The sequence below is a fragment of the Cetorhinus maximus genome, chromosome 2, assembly GCF_964194155.1.
Source record: "Cetorhinus maximus chromosome 2, sCetMax3.hap1.1, whole genome shotgun sequence".
In the NCBI taxonomy this organism is placed as follows: Eukaryota; Metazoa; Chordata; class Chondrichthyes; order Lamniformes; family Cetorhinidae; genus Cetorhinus; species Cetorhinus maximus.
Window position 1 is genome coordinate 126355884 of NC_135880.1, and position 26441 is coordinate 126382324.

General features: G+C 43.8%; 1 long non-coding RNA gene across 1 annotated transcript in view; it reads right to left on the reverse strand.

The window, feature by feature from the left end:
- Positions 1-13631: 13631 nt before the first annotated feature.
- The window catches only part of LOC144690558 (uncharacterized), a 29047-nt gene continuing 16237 nt past the window's right edge, over positions 13632-26441 (reverse strand). Inside the window, exon 3 of the long non-coding RNA XR_013578905.1 lies at positions 13632-13761. This is a non-coding gene — a long non-coding RNA (uncharacterized LOC144690558). The remainder of the gene's footprint in view (positions 13762-26441) is intronic.

Here is a 26441-nt window from a genome sequence, read left to right on the forward strand (position 1 = left end):
GCAAGCCTCCACCCACAAGTGCATCCAGGAGGTCGTGGATATCATCTTTGCGAAGGCACAGACCTTTGCGCATTTTGATCAGATCAGGAAAGCCAGGAAGCAAGAGTGCTGGGATTTGCACAGATCTCAGGTTTCCCATAGGTGCAGGATGCCATCGACTGCACTTAAATCTCTGTGGCAACAAGCAGTCAACTACATCAACTGCAAGGGCTTCCACTCACTGAAAGTTCAGCTGGTCTGGAACCACCGAAAATACATCCCACTGGTCTGCACATGAATCCTACATCCTTAGCAGGTCTCAGATCCCTGACATCTTCCAGAGTCCAGAGAGTCTGCAGGGTTGGCTCCTCGGGGACAGAGGACGTGGCTGATGATGCCTGTGCGGAGGCCTCAGACTGCAGCAGAGAGACAGTCCAACGAAGTTCAAGCCACAACCCGGACTTTGGTGGAGCAAACGATAGGCATACTGAAAATGAGGTTCTGGTGCCTCAACAGGTCCAATGGAGCACTGTAATACAATCCCCAGAGGGTGTTGCTTATCATTGTTGCTTGCTGTGTGCTACACAACCTGGTGCTGCAACGGTGGGAGGACCTGGCTGAGGAGGAGATGGAAGAGCTTCATGTCTCCTCCAATGAGGAGGATATCAAAGTGGATGAGGATAATGAAGTCCTCGAAGGTGAGGATGCCAGCAATGAGGCCAGCGCACTGGTCAGGTGAGGTAGGCGCGCTCGTAAGGCCCTAATAGCCTCAAGATTCATGGAGGATGACGATGAGATGCAGTGAGGACTGTTCACACATTTGACTCTTGTGTGGCTGATGGCAGCCCCGTATCCTCAGTGCTCAGGTTTATGTCATGGAGATGCAGCGGAGGCCCTAATAGTTGCAAAATTCCAGGAGGATGATGACAACATGCAGTGAGGTCACTTCATAGATCTTCACATTGTCTCTGTGAATGTCTGACTCCTGTCTGGCTGAGGGCAACTTGCTTGCGCTTTGTGATCAGGGTCATATCATGGAGACGCAGCTGTGAAACTTTAAGTGCACCTGATCCTTTGGCAGCCTTCAGCGCCTGGCTCCTTCAGGATCACACCGTCACCAGACACAGATGCTGACAAAATGGGGGGCCAGCTTCATCTTAAATGTGCTGAGCACACACAGAGAGAATGACGGAACTCTGTGACACCTGCCCACGACATTCTGGCAGCAATGACAAGCGCCATCGAGGTGCAGACATCACTGATGTGTCCAGTGAGTGTGAAGCCGGACCATCACTTTGGTCTGAAGGTTACACACTGCACAGGGAAGAGAACCTAGACTGAGACACCTGCCTTTAGCTTGTGCAGGAACTAAGGTTTCACATCTGAATGACATGATCACTGCTCATCACAACAAGGAGCCATAGGCAAGGAGACATTCTTGAAAGTTTATTTACAATAGTGAACATTATGTACAAGTCATTAACACCTGTGCCCATGCGGTGCAACTACACCTTCTTAACCTTCTTAACGCTACCGCTATGTCTTGGCGTTCCCCCTACATCCACAGTGGAGGCGGAGGAAGCCTGCAGAGCTCCATTGCAAACCTTCTTCCAGTCCAAAAGACATCCACTAACCACTACTCTGTTTCCTGTCATTCAGCCAATTTCATATCCATGTTGCTACTGTCCCTTTTATTCCATGAGCTATGACTTTGCTCACAAGTCTGATGTGCAGCCTTTTGGAAGTTCTTGTACAACACATAAACAGTATTATCCCATCAGCCCTCTCTGTTACCTCTTCAAAAAGAGGTGTATACTATGAGAAACCTGGCAATATTATATTAACCAACAATATCATGCATCAGGTTGATGGTGCAAGAGTAGCAAAACGTTGCCTTTCAACCTGATCACTTGCCCAGGTCAAGCTCTCAAACAAATTTACAACTTGTTTGTTGCATCTCATGGATGCCAACACTTCAGCAGGTTACACATCTCAGCTGCAACTTACAATGGAAACTGTGTCATGCTTAAATCTTTAAACATCAAACCATCATTGACCTTTAGTACTTTGAGAAGTGCAGCAGCATGGTAACATTGGGCACCTTCCCAAGTTGTTCAATGGGAAATAAAAGAAAACGTAGGATTGTTATATCTGTTTACTATCTTGTTGTTAGGGGAAGCCACAAACATAAAAATTAAGGGAAGTGCAGTTCAATGTTGGTATTTGCCTGCAAGTGGCAAAGTTTAGCACCAGGCTTCCAGCTGACCCACAGGAAGTTGAGGCAGTTGTTTTCAGTTGTTGACAGGTGCCAAGGTTTGCACATCTCGTCCATAGCCTGCTGATCTATGGTAACCTTCTTTCAGTTTGTACAACCTAAAACCCAAAATACTTTAACTGAGGTCCTTTAAAAACAAATTTATATTGGAAAGTAAAAATAATATCTTTCCACCCACTTGGCACAAAATAGGGCAAAGGACAATTAAAATGTAGTGGGGGATTTACTCACTTGCTTCCTACTCTCATCTGATCAACTGTGGTTTTAAATTCCAAGTGGCAAGGACACCTGCTGAAAGCTGGCAGGTTCTTGCTTCCAATGTGCAGATCAGGTCCTGGTGATGTCATCTCTAGCCTGACTGCTATTTTTTATCTGAGGTCTGAGCAGGGCAACATGCTGGGCTCCCAAACAAACACAGAAAATGCTAGAAAAACTCAGCAGGTCTGACAGCATCTGTGGAGAGAGAAACAGAGTTGATGTTTCAAGTCTGTATGACCCTTCTTCAGAGCTACAGAGAAGTAGAAATGTGATGAAATTTGAAACTGTTTAAGGGGGTTGGAGCAGGTGAAGCTGGATAGAAAGCCAGTGATAGGTGTGGGCAAAGGAGAGATTGACAAAGATATCATGGACACAAGACAAAGGGAGTGTTACTGGTAGTGGTAAGGGCTAAGAAAGGTGCTGATAGTGGCAAAGGTGAGAAAGCAGAATTTGATAATAGCAGAACAAGGGTAAGCCCTCTGGAAAGAACAACATGAACAAGTAACAGATGTCCCTTGTGGGGGTTGGGTGGGAGGAGGAGGCGATGGTGGGGAAAAAGGATCGAAAATGGGATAAAATGGGGGATAAAAAAAGGAAATAAAACAATGAATAAAAATAAAAATGAATTTTGAAAAAAGGGGTGAAGATAGAGGAGAGAGTTCATGGTCTGAAGTTGTTGAACTCAATGTTAAGTCCAGAAGGCTGTAAAGTGCTTAATAGGAAGATGAGGTGCTGTTCCTCCAGCTTGCATTGGGCTTTACTGGAACATTGCAGCAGGCCAAGGACAGATATGTGGGCATGTGAACAGGATGGTGTGTTGAAATGGCAAGTGACAGGGAGGTCTGGGCCATGCTTGCAGACAGACCGAAGATGTTCCGCAAAGCAGTCACCCAGTCTGCGTTTGGTCTCTCCAATGTAGAGGAGACTGCATTGGGAGCAACGAATGCAATGGACCAAATTGAAGGAGGTGCAAGTGACGCGCTGCTTCGCCTGAAAGGAGCGCTTGGGCCCTTGGGCGGTGAGGAGGGAGGAGGTAAAGGGGCAGCTGTTGCACCTTCTGCGGTTGCATGGGAAAGTGCTGAGGGAAGGGGATGAGGTTTTGGGGTGATGGAGGAGTGGACTAGGGTGTACCAGAGGGAACGGTCCCTATGGAATGCTAATGGGGGGTGGGGGGGGTGGGGTGTGGTGAGGGGAGGATGTGTTTGGTGGTGGCATTATGCTGGAGTTGGCAGAAATGGTGGAGGATGATCCTTTGAATGTGGAGGCTGGTGGGGTGGAAAGTGAGGACAAGGGTGACCCTATCATAGTTCTGGGAGGGAGAGGAAGGTGTGAGGCAGAGGCGTGGGAGATGAGTCAAACACAATATCTGGTTTTGCACAATATCTGAGGCCCTTAAGGGTTTTTGTCATAACTTGTGTACAAGACCTCAGCTCCACAGCAGGAGAACAGTCACACTCAGGCTAATGTCCTAGATAATGGGGTGAGCCAGTGCTTGCAACACTGCATCATTACTGGAGCTAAGAAGCACATTATCATCTCTGGATCCTCAACATCCATCTGAATCACCATTTTTCTGCACCCCACCATTAGGCTGCTCTTATATTTCAGGCAATAACATTTCAAAACTAAGCACAGTATTCTAGTAATTGCACTTGACTTCTTATTTGGCTTGTATTATCTCAAACAATGGCAAATGTGGTAGCGCATAGACGTTTGATTTTCGATATATGAAAAAATATTCTAAGTGAAACGTTTGGAGAATAAAACGTTGTGATCGCCTAAAAATGACACTTTCCTTCAATGGATGAAGAGGGGTGGTATCCTTTGACAGTACAGCCCAACTAAATTAACCTAACCAGCAATACAAAGTTAAAATATTATTGTTTATAATTGCGAAGTTCTGACTTGGTAGTACAATATTCATAGCAAAACTAGGACAGACAACTGAAATTGGACAGTCAGCTTTTCACCTAACTGCAGATGCTGTAAATTACTTAAGGGCCAGGGAAGAGATATTCTTAGCTATTGATACTGATGTGAATTAAATGAGTTACCCACACCATTCCTTTTCTGACAGACTATAAATAAGAATGGAATGCATGCCCTTGCGTTAAGGTGAACTGCCTAAAAAGAAAAGCTATGCATTAAATGTGGCACATTAAATCAGTAAATCATTTAGTTGGAAAGAACTTTGTATTGAGTGGCCTCTTGAACAGTGCTGAGCTGACAATCTACTGATAGTTTATTCTGTTGTCTTCCGTCAAATGACATTAATCAGTAATTGGGCTTTTTGAGGGCATGGAAACAAATTTTTTCTGTGTTAGTGCATCATTAAATTGTACTTCCTGAAATTGCACATTGATACAGTTTATGGTTTAATCCAAAGTAATTAATTGCAGCAAACTAAAAATTCGTTAAAGAATCCATTTGATACAAAAGCAAGTCAGTCAGCTATAATATGGTGCACTAGTGCACTGCAATGGTCTTTAGGTTACTAACAGCAGCTATGTCTGAATAATTAAGTTAAATAGCAGCAGATAAGAGAATTACATTACACATCGTTGACAAATTTGTTCTTGCTTTATTTGTCCAAGTTTTGTAGCACCAGTAGAATCCAGGAAAATTTCTTGTTAGTGGTCTTGTCCATAGCATGCTGTCAAAAGAATTAAATAGTAAGTTTTATATTAAATTATGATGCTTTATATCTCAAGGGAAACGAACACTTGCATACAACTATTCCACTTGCATTAAAAAATCAATTTATCTGTAAAATTTGACAAGCAAGAACTCATAATAGTTAAAGATACATATAAAAACCATCAACTAAAGATTTAAAGAACACCCAAGCAGCAAAGAGCTTTCTTTAAAAGGCCATAATTAAAGTAATAATCCTAGAAATATCTGACACAATAAGCTAATCTCGTATGATAAATGCGAGTTTCTTTCTTGATTAGAATTATTTACTTATTTTTTGCATATGCAGATTTGACATACAATTTCTGCCATTGTACATCATTGTCATCACCAGCATGCAAAATGTGTAGAGATAGTTTGGTTAATGTGCATGATTCATAAATATGGTACAAGGTTCGGAGATGTCCATAAGGTAATTTGTTGTCATCACAAAGGCCCCATTTGTAAAGGTTTGAAGTGAACTGTCCCAATCAGATCAAAGGCAGTTGAAAAGTGCCCAACTATGATTTGGCCAGTTAAATCCTGTTTGATGGACTGTAAGGTCAGAAATGATTTGATGATTTTCAGAGCATCTGGTGTCCAGTCTTCGTGCCAACAAGCTGATAAGGAAAAGTAAAAAGAATCAGGAAAGGTTGACCATATTGGGTGTCTCGAAAAGAACTGAACTGTTGGTGGACTGAATAAATTAGAGTGAATTGGCAATATGATTTAGTCACAAAGTCTATTCACAAATTTTTCTACCACATCTGAATTAAGATGTGGAGGAGCTGTGTTGCAGAGAGCTGCTATCCATGGGAGGGGAGTAAGGTACCCTGTGGTAGGAACTACTTCTGGGGTATGCTTAGTGTTCACAGTACGCAAGTCCCTTTCTGATAACGCAAGAGGACCAATATCATGTGGTCCACCTGCCCATCAGTTTAGGTGTGGCAGCTGTTATCTCTGCTTGCTTCACACGCAAAAAAGTGTACAAATGAATTTCTAGTCCCTTGTTCAATACAGATGATTTTCAGAAATTGAGTAGCACTGTTTGCATTTTATAAAAGAGATCTACACAAAACACATCAGGTAATTTATGAGCCCATTACATTGGCTGGTTGATGTATGTCAATAACTTGTCATAATAGTCATGATAGAGAAGAAGCCCATTGGTCATATCAGTGCAGAGCTATACTACAACCAGGCACAGTTGAAAGGGCGGGTAGATGACCTGTGTTCCAGACCATCAGCAACTACAGTTGACAGACTGGTGACAAGTCCTCCATCAACTATGGCTGTGAAGGCAGGCAGGTAGCTCACAGCCAGCCCACCACCATCTTTAGAATGAGACGTTAAACCAAGATGCTCTTTCAGGTGGACAGGAAGATACTGTGACACTATTTGAAGCAGAGCAAGAGATCACTGATGTGGTTGACAATAGATATCCATCAACTAATATCATTAAAACAGATCATTGGCCATTTATCTCATTGCCATTTGTGGGTCCTTGATATATACAAATGGTAGCTGTGTTTCTCTCCACTAGAATGGTTTCTGTACTACATTGGCTGTGAAGCACTTTGGAACATCTTGGGGTTCTGAAAGTTGCTATATAAATGTGAGGATTTTTTTTATATTAACAATGTTTTGTGATAAAAGTGCCAATTATCATGCATCTATATTTGACAGATGTCACTTAATCTATTGCACAATATCAACAACAAAGTGTATTTATGTATTTGGCATAGAAAAATATCTCAAGGCATTTTACAGAGGCATAATTAAAAAAAATGGACACTGAGGCAAAGGAGATATTGTATTAAGAAGCATGACCTAAAGCTTAGTCAAAGAGGTGCGCTTTAAGGAGTATCTTAAAGGAGGAAAGGAAGAAAGAGGTGGAGGAATTTAAGGAGGGAATCCAAAGTATAGGACAAAGGCAGGTGAAGATGCAGTCACCAATGGTGGGGCGAGGAAAGAAGGGTGCATAAGCCACTTCAGTCACAAACAGTAAAATTTTGGAAAGAGTATTGTATGCGAGAGGTTAGAGGGATGGGGAAAACAATGCTATGGAGAGAATGAAACACAAAGATGAGAATCTTAAATTTGAGGCTTTGGGGTATTGGACCCAATGCAGGTCAATGAGTACAGAAATGATTCGCAGGATTTGGTGTAGGATAGAGTATAAACATCAGAGTTTTGAATGAGCCAACATTAAAGTAGAGTGAAAGTTAGGAGATTGGCCAGGAGATTATTGGAATAGTCATTGGGAGGTGACAAAGATCTGGATCAGCATGGGTACTTTTATCCTGCACTATTAACAGATACTAAATATTCTGATTCAATAACAGTATAAGATCCTTGCAATGAGCTAGAGATCCTAACAGCGGCAACTATCAACTTTGCCATTCATTTGTGAGTGAACAGTTATGAAATATTGAGGTAGATGTTTGTCTTCACTATTTGGGCAATAATCTGGCAGAGTAGATCACCCACCCCATAATTTTGAAACCGTTAATTTCAAAAAATTTCATAAATTTTCCTCTGTAAGGCTTCCTGGCATTGCAATTGAACACAAAAATCTATGCCGAACTCTTCATTTCACAGAATCATTTCAGTTTCTTAGCTTTTTTTTTGTACCAAGTGTTGCCACCTTCTGGACAATGATCTCCTCTCAATTGTTCCCTAAAGCAGGGCTTCTTGATCTTTTTCCATAGCATTTATCTGCATTTTCCTAATCAGCTATGATGTTCTTATTCCTGTCAGTGCACTACTTTATTACAGTATTTGCTTGCTTAGATATTAAGCGATAAATATTTTAGCTCTGCAATTTAGCAGCTTAGTTTATTGTCTTAATTAAGATGCGGCAGTTTGAAATTTGTAGTTAGGCAATATGTGAAAGCAGCTACAACCACAGAATTATATGCCTTAATACTATGAGCTGGAATATTGTGCTTGTCAATTTCAATCAATGCATTTACTTTGCTTTCATAATTAAATCACACATTAGATTAGAAACATTGTAAGAAACATACCTGTCCTGAATAGAAAATGTTGCTTTTTTTCTCAGCATGGCGAGCAGTTGAAACTAAGATTCCTCTAAGGGACAGATCAATTTCACAAATCATTAGCATTCTGTAGCATTGAAGATCTTGCTTGCTACATTCCTTACAACTACTATGCGACAATCAAAACATTACTTTCCCTGACTACAGATTTCATTATTGTGTTCTTATCAATGCTCATAATATGTATAAGCATTTTTATTTTTCTCAGGCAAGATTCTATTTGTATTTGGTAAGAAGATTCTATGTACCTTGGTTAACAAAAGCAAAGTTGGCCATGATTTGATTAACTAATAGGTGGAACGATTTTAAAATTTTAATTCTTGCTTTCAAATCACTCCGTGGTTTCGGCCCTCCTAATTTCTATAATCTCTTTCAACCCCCTAATCCACTGGGATATTTGTGCTCACCTAATTCTGGACTTCTGAGCATCTATGATTTTAAACACCATTAGCCTCTCCTTCAATTTTAAGAACTTGCCAGATTTTGAGATTAATTGTCCATTACACTTGCTGCCACAAGTTAAGGCTAGAACTTAACAGGATAAAATACCTTTTTAATAATGGAATTATTCTTAATACAATGCCAATCAACCACTCTTTCACAGAAAGATAAAAAGCCAAATAGCCATTCCTGTATTTCAAAAATTGTTAGAGATTTTAAAGATGTCTCTTTTTTCCAATTCAATCTTTCTCTTTACTTTTCTTTCTATACCTAATTTGACTTATACATTCCTTCTGATTCATCTTCCTTCTCCATCATTCCTATGCTTTTTTTGTAGTGGTGGTGGTGTGTTACAGTTCACTCAGGAAGTCTGTCTTGCACTTTTACATGTATGTTGTAGTCTGGAGCTATGGATAGTGATGTTAGAGGCTCTAGCATTCTTTCCATCACATGGCTGACCAGAAATCTCTCCTTCACATATCTCCTGCCATTAACGTCTGTTGGAAGGATTTGAAGGTTGATTCTCAACCTGCTTGGCTGGGTTCAGAATGCACCTTCCTTAGTCATCAAGTTCCGGGGTGGGAATCGAACCCAGGGCTTCTGGCTCAGAGGGAGGGACGCCAGCCACTGTGCCCCACAACACCACCTACAGTTTTTGTAGTATAGAGCTCATATTACATAATCATCTACTCCTCATATATGAATGATTTTGTTATTGTAAATTAGGGATTGTTTATTGCTGTAATATTAGGGACTGTTTATTCCCTGCAGTTACTGCTTAATGGTAACCATGAGTTCTATAATTCTTCAGGTGGTACGACTAGTGCTTCAGGTCAATATATTAGGAATCCAGAAAATTCTTCGCTCATTGCTTGCATCTCCGTGTTTCTTTTTTTGGGGTTCATGTGTTCATTAAGATGCAATATAGGAGGCTGGAAAATTGTCCACTTTAGTGCAGCAAATGCTCAAAGGTCAGGAATAACACGGTGGAATTGTGCATTCCGCAAAATCACTTAAGGTTTTCATTTTGCATGCCATCTGCCATATAAAGATTCTCAAAGAGTTTGACAATTTGACAAGAGGGGATATTGTGTGGTGGTCTCATGCTTTCAATAAATTAACTGAAATTGTCCACCTTAAATCCATTTACTATAATGTTTATTTACCATGCATTGATTCCTGCATTTTTTGATATAAATGTTACTTTAAAATTAAGGCTATACTTGAAGAGGAGTCATTTAACTTGAAATGTTAACTCTGAATCTCTCTCCACAGACGTTGCCAGACCTGCTGAGTTTTTCCAGCATCTTCTGTTTTTTATTTAAGGCTATATTCTGTTTTAGGATGTAAATGTACAATTAAATTCCGTTTTTTTAACTTTCATACCCAACTACAGATATTTACCGCTGAGGCCTTTTCTTGTGCATCAATACTTGCCAGTAGATTCTGGACTCTCTCCTGAATTCTATCCCAAGCAGGGTGGCTCACTGGATCAAAATAAAACCTATTTAACAAACAAAATACTTTTTAACAGAGACATTTCTGGTCAACCTCATCATGATTTGTCTACTTCATGATCATCAACTGGGTGGAAATATCTTGAAAAATATATATTAGGTTTTTCTTTGCAAAATTTACTTAAGTTACTCACTCCCCAGACTCTCAAAATTGGTTACCACCTCCTTCACCCACCTCGTTGTAGCCTGCCAGCCAAGCCCCATTGATATCTCAGACTTACTTTCAATCCAGCCTCCACTGCCTCTTCTGTGCATGGGGTACAGGAGTCCATCCAAGCCATGAGCGCTGCTATAGTGCGGTGTGTGCATGTATGACTTACTTTAGCGAGACATTGGTGACCTGCATGGAGAACCTGATCCAGCAGACCACTCAGTGAATGCCAGAGATACATGCAGACCTGAATGGCATCGCCTTGTCAATGAGCTCTATGCAGCAGTTGCAAGGCAAGAGAGGGATGAGTTGCCTGGAATTGTTCCAGCTCCTCGTGCTTCTCAGGTCAGCAGGGTGGTACAAGAGCGCCTTCTGCATCTAGGGGCTACTCCCAAGGAGTGTCTGTTGTGGACAATGGCTTATCAGTTCCTCTGTCAGTGATACCAGCATTTCCAGTAGCGGCGATGACAAAAGAGGCTTCTGTACATTTCTAGGAGTCTCTCAGCATGCTGGGGCCTGTCAGAACTCAAGCAGTCAGAGGATAGCCGCCAAGGTCATCCCATGCCACAAAGCAGCCAATCAGAAGGCCTGCCTCTACCACAGCTGCAAGGGCAGGGGGAGCACCACATAGGAGAACACATAAGAGATTTAAGAAGAGCATCTAGTTGCATTCAGGATTGACTTGTGAGAACAGTATGTAGATGTTGAGCCTTGTCTTTGTTGTGCAGTTCAATAAAGGTTTTATACATTGTTGTTACATCTCCTTCCAATTCTTGCTGCCGTTTCGGACTTCATTTACAGCCTAGCTCTCTAAGTGGGCTAGAAGCGATGAACTAAGCTTTGTGCAGTCAAGCCGTGCCAATGCGCACCTGGGTGCTTGGCAATAGAGTGTAAAATGAAGGAGGCGATGACAGAGCTGCTTAAAGTAAGGCTTTATTGATATATTTCGAAAAGGTAGTAAGGGTTATAAGAAATCCATGTGTAACTGTGCCACAAGCCTCCCTTGTGCGTATTTCATTGCACCTTGGCTGTGGTCCATGGGGTCGATCATTATGCAATACTGGTCAGCAACCTCCATCACATCCTCATTTTAGGAGGAGGCATTGCACTCCATGATATCCTCATTGTTCAATGACTCCTTCCTCTGCAGCACTAGGTTGAGTAGTGCTCAGCAGACCACCATGATACTCTGTGCATGCTGAAAGATTCCACCGGATTGATCGAGGCATCTGAATTACATCTTCCGTAGGCCTATTGCCTGCCTGATGGTTGCTCCGGCTGACTCCTGCCAGGTTTTGTACCCTGTATCCGTGCACAGGTTTCTCATGGGTGAAAGGGGCCATGTCTTCACTGTGACCCAGTATGCATCCCTTGAAGGCACACATTGACCACCTGGGGCTTTCTAAGCATGTTTGCATCGTTGCTGCATGCCAGAACAGTGCTCACACCTAAAGGATTTGTTTGTGGTAGTCGCAGACCACTGTGCGAATGGACGCCATTGCGGTTGAAGAAATCCATTGGCTGATCTGTAGGGGCCTTGATGGCTTGATATCTTTAAGGGATATGCTTGCAATTAATCACACCCAGGATGTGGGGGAATCCAGTGATGGCCCTGAACTCAATAGGCCTCTGAGCTTCACTGTCCGGATCAGTGTGCGGTAGCGCAAATATTCACTGGCCTCTTGAACAGGGCGCTGGCCATCTCCTTGATGCAACAATGTGCCGCAGACTGTCAAGATCCCTCACATCCATCTCCGGTGGATCCCGAGGGCTGGCCCTGAAGGTGCTGATGTGCCCCCGCCAATGCCCAAACCTCCCTTTCTCTCGGCTCCTCCTCCTTCTTAATGGCAGCCCCCAAAACCTGAGTGGATGGGGCCCACAGCAGGTATCATCTCTCTTTGACCTTTCATCCAGAGGGTTGCCCTCCAACTTTCCCTCACTCTTTTTCTTTGGATCAAGTGTCACTGCCCCAATGGCACCCTGGCAGCACACTCCTGCAGAGCTGGCACATTTTCTCCCCTCCATTCTTCAGTTCTGGTGCCTGCACTGCTCCTACCTCCCTGGCAGAGTATTCTGACTCTCTTGATGGCTGCCGGAGAGAGCCAGCTCTGAGCTCCAGCTTGCTTGGGCCGCCTTTAACCAGGTAAGACTCTGAAGTCCCTTGGTTCCTGTGTACCATTAGTAAAATTGAAATTGTGCCATAAAATTGCTGTCAATTAGCCTGCTAAGTACCTTAATTGTTCACCCGCCATGTCAATGTGTGAAGTTCATCCTCCATGTCGGCTGCCATTGGTAAAATGCAGAACTGACGTGAAGACATCCAATTTCTGAATCGGTGTCTTCCGTTCTGATTTTACTCCCCGTTCCGGCCTCTGGATCTTTTCCAAACTGTCATGTAAAATTCAGCCCTTTGTGTCCTTTGCACAAGTGCATTCAAGTCTCTCTGAACATAAACATTTAGAAGTGCATTTCAAAAATATTCTGTTTTTCTATTCTTACTACCAAAGTGAATAGTCTCATGCTTCCCCACATTGTACTCCATCTGCTTCCTGGCTGCTCACTCACTTAACCTATCTCTCTTTGCAGCCTCTTTGTGGTCTCCTCACAGCTTACATTCCCACCTAGATTTGCACAGTCAGCAAAATTGGATAAATTCCTCTTGGTCTCTTTGTCTAAGTCATTAATATAGATTGTAAATAGCTGCGTCCCCAGCACTATTTTTATTCTCACTGACCTCCATTAGCTCTCTGTCCTGACCTACAATTGTTCCAGACGAATTTAAAAAGCATCGTCCTCATTTTCAAATCCATCCATATTTTCACTGCACCCTATCTCTGCAGCTTTGTCCAGCCATTTGCTCTGTCCTGCACACTATAGTCTTCAAATCTAACCTTTTGTGCATCTCCTCACCTTCTTTTGTCCCACAATTGAAGGCAGATACTTTGGCTCCCTCAGCTCAATTTGCTGGCTATCCCTCCTAAACCCATTTATCTCTCTACTTCTTTTTCCACCATTAAATCCCATGGCCCATTCCATTATTCTTATGACTTATTTTATGTTCTTTCTCCCCTCATGTAAAAGTATGTTTTCCGTGTTAACGGCATTTATAAATGCAGGTTGATGTCGTTGTGCATATAGCAAAGGCATGAAACAATTTGTGCTAGGATATTACATTTACAATTTTTAACCCAAGGAACTGGTCTTTTATCTGCAAAAAGAATTATAGAATTATTAGTGCTTTCATTACCTGTTGACCTGACATGGTGATTTTTTCCGTGAACAAACAGAAGATGAGCATGGATCGCTTGGGTTATCTCGAATAGTGGAATTCAGTGGATAACTAATAAGTTCCTCTGCTTCACTAGACAGTTCATCCCAACTGATAGGTTCTCTGGCGCTCAGACTCTTTAGGATTCAAACAAGTAAAAGTATTATTTCATTTGAAAATCAAAAATAACATCAATGCTGTCAGAAAATGTTTGCCCCCTACCATTTGGCTTGTGCAGATTAGATTGTTGCAAAATTCCTTTCCTACATTAAGATGGAAAAATTACTTTAATTTAACAAAATTGGAAAGGAGGGTTAATCTTGTCTCCATTTTTTAAATGTAGTTAAAGAGGTGAAATCTGCAAACACAGCGCATGCCCCTGATGATTTCTGTCTCTGATTGCCTTAATGCCAAGTGAGAAAACTAGGACTGAAAAATTCTAGTGTAGTGAAACCTGAAATGGATATAGGACAGAGTGCAGTTTTGCCCAGCCAACCCAAGGTGAGCATTCCATGTGATAATTTCCAAGGTCAGTCTAATTTAAATATTTGGAGCAAACTCCAGGCATTCAAAAATACCATTGACAGTCAGTTTTACCATTAGTGGAGGGGAATTAGTATGTTGCTACAGGATTTAATGTCCTCCAGCAGCTGAGAGGGACATTGAGGAGACCTGATTGGGAAAACAGTAAAAATGTTGGTTAATAATAATGTCTATGTCAATTCTAATATCCCATACACAGCAGCTCATTGTTGTGAAAAATGTAACAAAACCATAGCAAGTCAAGCAAGATAACAGGAACTAGTAACACTTTCCAGGATTGCACATCCAAAGTATGTCTGTCACATACACTGATCTTCCTGTTTTGTTTTTTGAGCTTTCTTATCCTTTTTACCCTAGATATACTTTTAGCTTGTGTCTCAGTCTACTCTTGCAAGTGAGCCCCAGCTCTTTACATCCTCAAGATTGTTCAAATTTTCTCTGATGTCCAGACACATAGATATTGTGCACATAAACTTGTAGTTCGGATTTATTACCTCTGCCACTGAATGTGGGCTAAGGTAATGTTTTCACCCCTGCTTGTTTGTCTGTAATCAATATATCTCAAAAACTAATGGACAAATTACAACCTTGGTACACAGATAGGATATGGTCTAAGCAAGAACTGATTAGTTTTTGGCAAAGATGCAGATCCGGATCTGGATCTTGGAATATTTTTTAAAAGGTCCGTTAACATTGGGAGATAGGGCAAATTGACTTTTCTTTAGAATATTGTGGGTTGTTTCATTTAGAATGCTGTTGATTGTTTTAGAATGTTGTAGATTGTCTGAGCTACTATAATGGAATTTGTCACAGCTGTCAAAGTTTTCAGCACAGGTTGTTGGGTGTGGATTGGCCTGAAGCCCCCTCAGTGAGATGGAAGCACTTAATAAAAATATTTTTTTTCAGCTTTGTAGTTACAGAACATCAACCACACAAGGAAAAGCCTCAAGGAAAAATTGCATGAATGTAATAACATTGAGTTAACACAGCCTGGTGGAGGCATGCTCTAGTTGTGGAATTCTTTACTGCAGAGGGCTGTAGAGGTTGGGTCGTTAAATATAATCAAGGTGGAGATAGACAGATTTTTAATCAGTAAGGGAGTCAAGGATTATGGGGAAAAAGCACAAAAGTGGAGTTGAGGATTATCAGATCAGCCATGGTCAGATTGAATGGTGGACCGACTCGATGGGCCAGATGGCCAACTTCTGCTCCTATGTTTTAGTTTTATGGTGTGTGCTCTTCACTTATTTTAGTTACTGTTTCTGTCTCATTCTTTCATAGAAATTTCTTTATATCTTTGGGAAGTATCAGAATGACACAACACCAAAACCATAATTTTGTTAGTTTTAATTGCCAACTGAACTTCTTGGCAGATAACCAAACAAGCAATTTCATAACGGTAATAGCATAATATAGATACTGTATAGAATAATATATAATTATGTATATTCAGTAGTCACACATTATGCTAACTCTTCACATATAAAAAAATGATTTGTAAACTCTACACCGAACTATATTTTATAATCAACTTTTACGTATATAACTGTTCTCTTATGTTGACACTAGGTAATGAAGTGACTGGTGAGCTGATATTCATCAGAGGTCCTATTCAGGCCACTTCTGCTCACAGATCCAGGAGTAGAAATCGGTGTGTCTGGTTTTGGGACACTGGGGTCATGATTTGTGTCCTATCCATGCTGCTTCTGATTAAGGTGAGAAGCATATCAAACTGGTATACCCACCACATTACCATGGTTGTAGCATGGCTCTGGGTACTTCTGTGTTGCTCTCTATAGTGCTGTCGGCAGCCCCTGTACACTGAAGGGGGCCAAATAATGCTGAGAGCAAACTACTTGCTCCAGGCAAGTTCTCTTTGTAAAGACACCGCCCTATAAAAGGGAAGCTGCAGCAATGCATTGCAGCCTATGGATAATCACTTTAGAATATAAGGAATAGGAACAGGAGTAAATAATTCGGCCCCTCGAGCCTGCTCTGCCATTCAATAGGATCATGGCTGATCTTCTTGTGTTTCGATTTCCACATTTCCATTTACCCCCGATAACCTTTGATTCCCTTGTCTAACAATAATCTATCTATCTCTGCCTTAAAAATATTCAATGACCCCCACCTCCATCACCTTCTGAGGCAGAGAGTTCCAAAGTTGCACAACCCTGTGAGGGAAAAACATTCTTCTCATCTCTGTCCTAAAAGGGTGATCCCTAATTTTAAAACAATGCCCCCTAGTTCTGGGCTCACCTGCAAGACGAAACATCCTTTTGACATCTACCTTGTCAAGGCCATTCAGGATCTTGTATACTTCAATTGAATCACCCCTCACTCTTCTAAACTCCAGTGGAAACAATCCCAGACTGTCCAACCTTTCCTCATAAGGAAACCCACTCATTCCAGGTAACAATCTAGTAAATCTCCTCTGAACCGCCTCCAAAACATTTACATCCTTCCTTAAATAAGGAGAACAAAACTGCACACAGTATTTGAGGTGCGGTCTCACCAATGCCCTGTATAACTGAAGCTTTTATGTTCAATCCCTCTCGTAATAAAGGATAGCATTCCATTAGCCTTCTTAATTACTTGCTGTACCTGCATACTAACTTTTTGTGACTCATGTACTAGAACACCTAGATCCCTCAGCACCTCAGAATTATGCAGCTGTTCTCCATTTAAGCAATACTCTGCTTTTTTGTTCTTCCTGCCAAAGTGAACTTCACATTTTCACATATTAAACGCCATTTGCCATCTGTCCATTATGGAAGCCAATCGGCAGAGCTACCAGTGCTCGTATTGAGAGGCAGAGCACCAAGCCTTCTAGGGTGAAATTGGCTAAGGAAAATCAGCCTTGAGTGACCACTGAGATTCCTAAAGGAAGCTGGAAGCATTCCTGTTTTGGAAAAGGAGTGTGTAAGGACTCAACAACTTGAAGAAGTGCAGGTTATCTCAAGCCAAAACCTGGAAGAACAGCAGAAGGAGCTCAAAGAGACCATGCTTGATGACAGAGTTCGAGATGAGGTGAGCAACCTTCGAAAGGAAAAAGAAACCTGCTGAAAGACCTTCACATACTACAAGATTCCCTCAAGTCAAAGTTTGCGCCTCTGGAAAAGTATGAAGGGAAACAGAAAGAATTCAGCACTTCTCTGAATAAGCTGAAGAATGAGTTGGCAGAGAAGACACAACAATGCTCAATTTTCCAGGAAGCAGCAAACAAGTACAAAAAAGAGACAGAAGAGCTGAAGAACCAGTTAAACGAAGCCAAAGATGCTTTGGAAGCAAAAGCCGCAGACTTTTCTAAGAAGCAGATAATGAAATTTTGAGGGACTCAACCATTGAGCTCAGTCAAGTTCAGCTTGCATCTGAGAGAGTCTGGTCAATTTTGAGTCAACTCAAAAAGGTCAAGATTAAAGTCTGTGCTAGAAAGAAGAAGGCACGTAGAAAGAAGATACAGAAATACCAATAGTATTTTAATCCTCGCAGTGTAAGAATACACTTTCGTACATTGGCCTGGCAATCAAATTGCAAACACCGATACACTTGGTCGTTTGCCTTTACAAGAAAATGATGAGCACTCCCCAGTTCCACAGGAACTTGTTTTACTGTTAAATTTCTTAGATTCCTCGTTGGTATGCACTCGACAGATCAGAGACTGGACAGGTCAGGATCCAGTCCTATCTCAAGTACAAGAATAAGTGCTTAATGGTTGGTCACAAGAGCCCATATCTGATGAAGTGAAACCATACATCAACAGAAATAACCAGCCAGGATGGCATTGTTATGGCACAACCGATGGTAAATGCTGAGTTGTACAAATCCCAAAGGGAAACTTGAAACAACTGCCACAACTTTTTTTGCAATTTCTATAAATTTTGAGATGCATGCCTTGAATTCAGTAGTAATAAGACCACCAAGTCTTATAGGATTCTACAAAACTAGATTAAACATTTATTAACAAAAAAAATGATTTTTAAGTTCACAGATATGTCTACAAATTACTACTATAATAACTTATAAATCCTCTAATTAATTTAACTCCCAGTTACACTTTCATTAAGGCAACAGTAAGACATATAGATTTTAAAAGGCCCAGGCAAGGAAACATGGGGCAGAATTTTACAGCCCCGTTTTGGCGCGGACGGGGCCGTAAAATGCAGCGAGCCGTTATAAATCCCATTGATGACAGCGGGAATGTAAAATCCCGCTATTGTAAAATTCTGCCCATGATACCCTGAACCAGTCAAAGTCAAAATAAGTTTTCTTAACTTCAGTTCTTTGAAAACAGCAGCTTGAGGCATAGATGCTGAAGGCTTTACAGACTTGTTAGATCTTAAAAATGCCTTCCCTTACACATAACCTTTGCTCCTTTATACATATTTCCCTTCTGAATGCAAATTCCCCTTGTTTTACTATGTCTTTGGACTTTATCCTTCTGATAATAAAAATCTCTTATAGTACTAAATTTTACCAGCAATCTTTGGGAAAAATAAACACACAGTTTCCAAACTTCACCTGGTTAGGTGACACATTTCACTCCCTCCTTTGAAAACAATGTAGTCTAGTTTATTTAAAAATGCAAATATCCTCTTACACCTTACATTCTAAACTTCCCCCATGTTTACATCAAAGCCTTCAGAACAGCTGCCTTTAATCCAATTAAGTCCCACCCACACAGGCACATATAGACACAGATATCATTATTTTACAAGGTGCTCCGTTTTTCTGGTAAAGCCAGCCCCGGAAGCCCTGGCAATAACAGAGACAAGGCGGGCCAATATGATCAATGTTAGATGAATGTCCACACACCATCAGACTGTTCATGAAATCTGGCTCATTACTAAATTCAATATGGCATGTTCCCTTGTTGATTTTAGAACATATTGTTGAAGAAAATTGACTATCTTTCTGACATGAGCTAGTCTGTTTGTCCCAATCTATGTGAAAGTTAAATTCCTCATTAAAATCATTCTGCCTTTACTACATGCTGCTGTATCTCTGCATTTATGCAATACATCACTTCACACCTGCAACCTGGAGGCCTATATTCTGCTCATATTATAGTCTTAAGTCCTTCTCTACTTCTTAATTCGACTCAAAGGACTGAATTTTGCGTTTGTCTGGCGGGTGGGCCCGACCGAATCGGTGGTGGGTGAGGAGTCGATCCCCGCTAGTGAAATGGGCCGCGCCACCATTTTGCATGGGCGGGCCAATTAAGGCCCGCCCAGCATGTTTCAGATTCCTGTGTTCAGCGGGAAATTCAAATCGGCGGCGGGCGTGTTCAGACCGCCGGTTCCAATGGGGAACTGGCAGTCTGTATAAAGAACGGCTAGGCAGCCTTCTTTAGGCTGTTCACCATGGCCAGCGACCGGGTACCAGAAGAGGTGAGGGCAGAGGAGGAGGAGGGGGGCAGGCTGCAGGGTAGGCCAGCAGGGGCCACTGTGCCCCTCGGTTCTCTGATGCCTGCCTTGCTGCTCTCCTCAAAGAGGTGTCATTGGGAGGATGGGAGGAAGAGGGCCCCCCACGTGACCAGGCAGGCATGGCAGGAGGTGGTGGAGGCAGTAAGCTCTCAAGATGCTGTGTGGCGCACAGGAACACAGTGTCGCAAGCGCTTCAATGATTTGTTGCGCGTTGGAAGGGTGAGTACCATGTCAGCCTTGGCCATTTGACCCACCAGGTAGCCTTAGCCTTTGAGGCCACCCCCCGGCCCCACGTCTTAGTGTCGTTACTGCATTGGGCATTTCGCGCATGCTGGGTGGGCAAACAGATAGTGACCATGCTTACATCAGCCTTAGTGGTTGAGGAGAAGATGGGTTCTCCTCACAGCATATGTTGGTGCTTGTCGCATTTGAGTAGCGTGGGGGCAACCTGCAGGGGAGGCAGCTAGACACATACTCAGAACTCCAACACATGTCTTATTGATGGTGATGAGATGGTGGAAGGGGAGCCTCAAGGTGTTGTGGCCAAGAGCCATCTGCTGGCCTCAGCGCCGCAGCTAGTTGTGCCTCCTTGCCATGGGCACTAAGACCCATGTGTTATTCAAAGTGATGGACGCCGAATGTGTCCAAGGTGGCCATTGGGGGAGGGGGTTGGGAGCAGCCGTACTATCTTCTGGGGACTGATCACCAGTAGTGTGGACAGGAGTCGCTGGAGGCCTCAGATGGGCCACTGTGGTTGGGGTGCAGCGTGCGCGTGCAGAGTACATGAGTGATCAGCCCCAATAAATGCTCTTCTCTGTTCTGCAGGCAAAAACAGAGAACAATCTGAGGGAGTGCCAGCAGACTGGTGGTGGGCACGCCGTGCTGCAGCACCTCACCACTTATGAGGAGCAGGCCATGGAGCTGGGGAGGAGGCAGGCGGCCAGGGCGGCAGCTGTTGGCGAGGCTGGGGTGCAGCGGCCAGGTATTTGAGGTCCACAGTCCCATCCACTCTGTCTCTCCACCATCCAAACAACTGATGGTTGCTGCAATCGTTATTGCAGCAACACTGCTCATTCACAGACTGATACAGTCAGACGCGTGGGTCATACACAAAGGTCCCTCGGCCCCTTGAGGAATAGCGTCTCTAGCACCTTCCAAAGTCGCCTTATCCCATTTAAGACCACTATCCCCATGGTCTAACATGCCATGGCATCGCTGCTGCACATCCAAAGACTTATATCATCTTAGGAGGGTTTGTACCTCACCACCCTTTCAGCCAGTCCCACATTACTCTGTCCAAAAGGTCCTCAGCACCTCATCTGTCTACCTCATGGCACTCAACTTAAATAAATGCCACCACGTTAGTCATCCCTGTGCCAAGGGGAAATGTTGCCTTCTGTCCACCCGTTCTATGCCCCTCATAACGGTATGAAGGTCAATAATGTGACCTGTCAATCTCCTGTGCTCCATGGCAAATGTTGCAAGTGTTTGCAATGTTTCCTCATAACTCCAACTCTCCAGGCCAGCATGCATCCTGGTCAGGAACCTCTGCACTCTCCCCACTCCAATGCCATCCCTCCAATGAAGCGCAGGTCACAACTGGGTGCAGAAGTGTAGATGTGGCCTCGACAACGTTTTCTGCACTTGCAACATGACCTCCCTTTTCCTACATTCTATTCCTCGGCTAATAAAGGCAAATTTGGCTTTAACCTTGCTAAACGCCTTATGTTCCTGTTCTGTTACCTTAACAGGTCTGCCCAGCATGGTCCCTGTAATCGTCGTGACTTCCCACGGTCCTACCATTACTCATGTATTCCCGTATCTTGCTTGTCTTGCCCAAGTGCTTAACCGAACACTTATCCACATAACATTCCATGTGGTATTCCTCAGGCCATCTGACCAGCCTGTCTGTAAGCGTGTGTAATGTTTGGGCCTCCTCTTGACTTTTTACCACCCCACCAATGTTCGTCTCCTTAGGTTCTTGAAGGGTGAGCGACTTATGAGGCTGGGGGAGAAAGGGATAAAAGGTATTACTGACTGAACACTAACTGATGCACTGTCCTTGTTGTTAATTTCAGCATCGCCACCGCATAGCCGCCACCAATTCCAGAGCCCCCCCTCCACACCTGAGGGCCAACGCTTGCAACTTGCGTCACCTCCTTTCAGCGAGCCAGGCACCAGCGCAGCGACAAACACATCGGTGGGGATTATGACGTCGGCCAGTGTCCTGGGGCACAGTGGAGAGGGACACTTCACAATCGCTGGAGGAGATGGCACGGACAGAGAGTGCCGATGGCGCCAGCAGCTGGAGGACTGCAGGGGACCAGGCACATGCTGAGTCCGGCAGTGATGATATGCCTCTAGAGATGTGAGCCATGCAGCAGCTGCAGGACAAGTGGCAGGGTGCACGGGAGCATCTGGCAGGGTTGCATGAGGGTGTGCTTCACTTGGTCTCTGTGGTGGAGGAATCCAGGCAGAGTGTCAGTGATGGCATGAACCTCAGGACAGAGCTTCAGGCTTCCTCCATTGAGAGATTGGCAACTCTCATGGAGAGGGGTTTCCAGCAGATTGAGAAACTTCTGACTGGGTTACGCTCTAACCTGCAAGCCCTTACAGCGCAATGTGGGAGATGTTCTGGGCACCAAGTGTCGCAGTTCGTTTGTGCTTTATTTTGGTGGCAATAAAGTCCAATTTTCTGACCATGGCTGAGGGTGCTTCCTTTGTGCTGCATTTGTATGTTTCACAGACATATCATGAGTGTTTGAATGGACATTGATGTTTCTGTACTAAGCCCTTAGTTGCAGCTGATGAGGTGGAAGATGTAGCCTAAGTGCCACGTGTGGAAGCGCCAGGCAATGCTGGTCCTGCAGATCCATGTGTGTGGAGCTAGCTGAAGGTTCGTTGGATTAAAGTGTGCAGGATGTCCCTGCCTACTTGGTGTGGTAGTGGGTAGGCGTGCTGCCCCTCATCATTACCCTGTGGTAACCTTCCTCATCCTCTGAGCCACTTCTGGGTTCATCGTGTGCAGCCTCATTCAATGCATCAAGGTCTTCATCGTCAACTGCATCCCCTCTTTCCAGCGCAACATAGTGCAGGGCACAGCATGCTACCACTATCAGAGATGCGATCTGGGAATGCACCCCCTGAGTGGTCCAGGCAACGGAAGCGCATCTTGAGAAGACCGATGGCTCTCTCCACCACAGCCCTAGTGGTGCCACGGCTCCTATTGTAGCGCTCCTCAGCTTCTGTTTTTGGATGGCGGAGAGACGTCATGAGCCACCTTCTGAGGGGATAGCCCTGATCACCCACCAGCCAACCATCCAGCCGAGCGGAGCACTGAAGAGCGCAGGCACCTGGGAGTGTCTGAGGATGTAGGCGTCCTGGGAGCTGCCTGGGTACCTTGCACAAACTTGCAGAATCTGCATCGTGTGATCACACACTATCTGCACATTCATGGAGTGGAAGCCCTCCCTGTTGACAAAGGCACCAGGCTCACTGCTGGTGCCTTGATGGCCACATGTGTGCAGTCTATTGTACCCTGGACACGGGGGAAGCCAGCTATGGCCGCGAAGCCTCTGGCTCGCTGTGTCTGACTTGCCTGGTCGCAGCAGAAGTGGATGAAGGTCAATGCCCGTCTGAACAGAGCGTCTGTAACCTGTTTGACACAAGTGTGGACAGCTGATTGGGAGACATCACAAAGAACACCCACCGAGCCCTGGAAGGAGACGATGCATAGAAGTGGAGGGCAACTGTGAACTTCTGAGCCGCTGGCATGGGGTGTCCACCCACACAGTTAGAGGAGATCTCAGGACCAATCATCTGACAGATATAGTTCACTGTCCCCCTTGACAGTCGGAGCTTCCTTCGGCACTGCACCTCAGTCATATTGAGGTAGCTGCTTCGCCGCCTGTAAACCCTGGCAGCAGGATAGTGGCGTCTTCTGCGGCCCCTTCCACCTTGGACAACCTCTTGGCCCTACGCCCCATGTGCCTGCGCCTGGCCTCCCTGGAGGCTGATTGTCCAGTCCTGGCCTCCTCCTTATTCTATCCCTCCCTTCCTCCTTAGAGGAGCTGCCTCCAGTGGAAATGTCAGAACCCATACCCAGGCTAAATGGAGACCTCCGGAAAGCTGCAGGCCCGATAAAGATTACTGTCTGCAGACTGCTGAGCTGAAGCTTCGAAATACAGAGAAAGCTATTGGAAATCAATCTGAACTGTTAACACTCACACTGGCAAGTTTAAAACACTTTCTGCAATAAATACTTCAGATAAACTATTGACAACCCCTCTGATCCCACATATCTCGCCCATGGATGAGGCTTGTTAAAAAATCAGTTACCCACCTGCCCGTTGGGCCCGTGCGCCGAGGCGAAGATCGAACGGGCTCCTCAAAATCAGCTTCAATTGCCAAGTTAAGGGCCTTAACAAGGCCTTTAATTAATGGCAGGCACGCGTCGCGCTTCATAGCGCGCGCGCGCCCACCTAAATATCACGATGCCGCGTGCTAATGTTGGGACGCTCGCCCGACGTCAGCGCGCGACATTTTAAGCGCTGATGCGCGGGCTCCGCCACCTGCACGTCAGCCATAAAATTCTGCCCAAAGTCTCCACTGCCTGTTTACCTCTCCTTATACTCTTTCTTATCATTGAAGTGATTTCATCCTAAATCACTAATAGTCCTCCCACTCTACGGGCAATCTCTGGCGGAGTGCGCTCTTTTGCGCATGCGCACGAAAGAGCACATATCTCCCAGGGGCTAAGAGCTGCCTCTGGGTGATCGCTTCCACTTTGAAAAAGATTAAAAATAGAAAAAAAAAATTCCCTAACATGCCCCTCTCCTGTAACAATGACACATGAGCTGGGACATGTTCATAATTTACACTATAACTTTATTAAACTTTTTAAAACCCTGCATGGAACCTCATCCCGCTGGTGGGTGAGGTTTCATGTTTTTTCTATTTGCCGCCGATCTTAAGGTTGGATGGGCAGATCCTTTAATTGTTTCAATGATCCTGTCAATGGCCTCAATTGGCCATTGACAGGTCGGTGGGCCCGCAGCTGATTTTGCTGCACCCCCGCCTTCCTGAAAATTTAAATGGGGCGGGATGACATCGGGGGTTCCGCCCGACGTCATCGCGTGTCATTTTATGCGTTGGTGAGCGGGTCCCGCCCCCTGCTCGCTGACGGCAAAATTCTGCCCTACCATTTCCATGATCTTTCCTGTAGACTTCATAACTTGGTATATTTAGATCCTAGTTCTGATCATCTTTTACCATGTCTCAGTAATGGCTACCATGTCACATCTTCCAATTTGAATTTGCACCTGCAATTCACTCAATTTGTTCCTGATACTCCATGTGTATGTATAAAGAATGCTTATTTATATCCACACCCTAATCTGTTCTTCAGCTCTAATATCTTCTTCACATGTTTCTTATTTCTCCCTCCCAGGTTAATCACTTTACATCTTTTATTTTTCCCTTTATCTATTTTGCCTCAAACACATTTTCTGACTGTTACTCTACCCTCTTCCCTTACATTTGTTTTTAAACTATTATTAATATTATCTTTTCCATCTGAGCTCTCTGCCACCAATTACTATTTTGAAGTCCTTGTGACCAACACACACTCTATTTTTTTTGTAGGCCATGGCTTGTAACCTAAAGGGACCAACTCGAGTGCAGTCTGCACATAATTATTGGGTTTCTGTGTGGCCATGCAGGCACACAATTTAGAGGGAACATTGCTTATGGCTGCCGTATTTACCCTTTTCATCAGGACCCTGGTCCCAAGCCCAGTTCTGGTGGAACATGTCCCAACCGTAGAATTCCTTCCTGGCCATGAAATTGAACCTCTCTTTCTCAAACCACTACTTCAGCTATGTGTTCACCTCCTGAATATGTTCATCGCTACACCAATTTGCACGTGGTTTGAATGATAATCCAGAGATTATAATCCTTGAGGTCCTGCTCTTTAATTTAGCTTGTGGTTCCTGCATTCTCTAAATAGGACCTCTTGCCTATCTTCCCAATGTTTTTGGTTCCAACATGGACCACAACGACGAGATACACCCCCTCATTCTCCAATCCCTTTTCTAGTCAGCTCATGAGGTCCCCTCACCCTGGCACCAGGCAGCCATCACCAGGCAAGAAACATACCATGTAGGACTCTTGAACTCACTTACAAAGGATGCTATCTGTTCTCCTAATTAGTGAATTGCTTATAACTACCACATTATACTTTGAGATGGAGACATCTACTGCAAATGTGTTCATTCAGGATAGTCTCACTGAGCACAAGCTCCTTCGTAGTGCAGTTCAGGCACACAATTTGTTTATTAGTTTGCTTTTTGAAAGGAGGGAGAGCTCTGAGGGCGAGTACATCAGGTGAGTGAACAGTATGTGATTTGTTTCTTTAACAAAAGAAACTTAATCAGAAAACATGGAAATAAGAGCATATGAAGAGATTGGTGAGTAGCTGGTGAGATTTTTTACGTCCAGGTTGGGCACAAGTCTTTAGTTTATTTATGGTAAGTTTAGCTAATTGTTTAATAGAGGCATGACAGCATAGCTCAATCCTGTCAAATGCATATCCTGTGCCGTGTGGGAGCTCCAGGACACTTTTCACATGTGCGGCAAGTATCTTTAGCTTGAGGAGCTTGAACTCCATGTTTCCAAACTTGAGTAGCAGCTGGTATCACAGCAGCACATTTGCGAGGTGAGGAGCTATGTGGATAGAATGTTTCTGGAAATGGTCGCCAGCAGTTTAAGAGTGCATAGGGAGAGGGAATGTGTTATGACACAGCAGTTGGTAAAGCTGAGTTATTTAAAGATCCCAGAGGGCAACTTTA